This window comes from Corvus brachyrhynchos, unplaced genomic scaffold, assembly GCF_000691975.1.
Source record: "Corvus brachyrhynchos isolate BGI_N302 unplaced genomic scaffold, ASM69197v1 scaffold222, whole genome shotgun sequence".
In the NCBI taxonomy this organism is placed as follows: Eukaryota; Metazoa; Chordata; class Aves; order Passeriformes; family Corvidae; genus Corvus; species Corvus brachyrhynchos.
Window position 1 is genome coordinate 71,295 of NW_008236770.1, and position 1,569 is coordinate 72,863.

General features: G+C 51.9%; 1 long non-coding RNA gene across 1 annotated transcript in view; it reads left to right on the plus strand.

The window, feature by feature from the left end:
• LOC108445095 overlaps positions 1–791 on the plus strand; it is a 1,066-nt gene extending 275 nt beyond the window's left edge. Inside the window, exon 2 of the long non-coding RNA XR_001859850.1 lies at positions 10–791. This is a non-coding gene — a long non-coding RNA (uncharacterized LOC108445095). The remainder of the gene's footprint in view (positions 1–9) is intronic.
• The last annotated feature ends 778 nt before the right edge of the window (positions 792–1,569 follow it).

Here is a 1,569-nt window from a genome sequence, read left to right on the forward strand (position 1 = left end):
CCCCCCCAGCCGAGCAACCCCACCATTCCCAATCCATGTGAGCAACCCCACCATTCCCAATCCATGGCACCAACCCCACCATTCCCACTCCATGTGAGCAACCCCAACATTCCCAATCCATGGCACCAAACTCAATGTTCCCGGTTTGTGTCTTCCAACCTGAACCTTCCCAGTCCATGTCACCCATCCCCAACATTCCCAGTCCATGTCACTCATCCCCAACATTCCTAATCAATGTCACCCATCCCCAATATTCCCAGTCCATGTCACCCACAGAGAAGAATTCCTTCCCAATATCCCATCCATCCCTGCCCTTTCCCAGTGGGAAGCCATTCCCTGGTTCCTGTCCCTCCACCCTTCTCCCAAGTTCCTCTTCAGCTCTCCTGGAGCCCCTTCAGGCTCGGGAAAAGGCTCCAAGGATTCCCTGGAATCTATTTTTGTTGTGCTTTGATCCCTTGGAACTTCATCCCATGGGATTTGTCTGCAGGGACACAGAATTCCAGCCTGGAGCCATCCCAGCAGCTCCAGAGGATCCTGGAATGGTTTGGTTTGGAAGGGACCTCAAATCCCATCCCATTCCAACCCCGACCCCGACCCCTATCCCAGGCTGCTCCAATCCCATCCAACCTTTCCTTGGACAGTCCCAAGGATGGAGCAGCCGCAGCTTCCCTGGGAATTCCAGCCAGAGCCTCATCTGCTTTTCCCGAACTTTTGCAGAACCTAGGAAAAATTCACTGGAATTTTCCCTCTTGTTTTGACTCCAAATACAAACGGAACACCCGGAAAACTCAGCTCTGGTTTTCTGCTCTCCTTTTTATTTATCCTCTTTCCTTGTTGGTTTTTTTTTTTTTTTCCTGCTTTGTGGCTCTCCCCACTCCGGGAAAGCTCTGGAGAAGGGAAAGGGGCTGCCAAACTTATTCCCTAAAAACCATCCGGTTGTTCTCCAGCCACTCCAGGATTTTCCTGCCTTTCTCCTGGCAGCTCCATGTTCCCAGTTAAATCCTGACCTTGCCCTTCCCTCTTCCCTCAAGGCAAATCCGTCCTTTCCAGCAGAGACTCCTCCAGGCTTTTCCAGGAGAATCCTGGGAAGCAGCTGGGCTGGGGCTGTGTGGTAGAAATTCCAGGATTTGGGATGGATTGGTCTCACCAGGGCTCACCTGGAGCCAAAAGTGGGGGGAGGGGGGATGCCCAAGGTGGGAAAAAGGGAAAATATGGGGGGCAAAAGAGGAGGAAAAAGAGGGAGAAAGAGGAGGAAAAAGAGGGGGAAAGAGGAGGAAAAAGAGGGGAAAAGAGGTGGAAAAAGAGGGGGAAAGAGGTGGATGGGCTCACCTGGAGCCAAAAGTGGTGGGTGGGGGGATGCCCAAGGTGGGAAAAAGGGAAAATATGGGGGGCAAAAGAGGAGGAAAAAGAGGGAGAAAGAGGAGGAAAAAGAGGGGGAAAGAGGAGGAAAAAGAGGGGAAAAGAGGTGGAAAAAGAGGGGGAAAGAGGTGGAAAAAGAGGGGGAAAGAGGTGGAAAAAGAGGGGAAGGGAGGTGGGAAAAGATGGGAAATAAGAGGTGGAAAAAAGAGG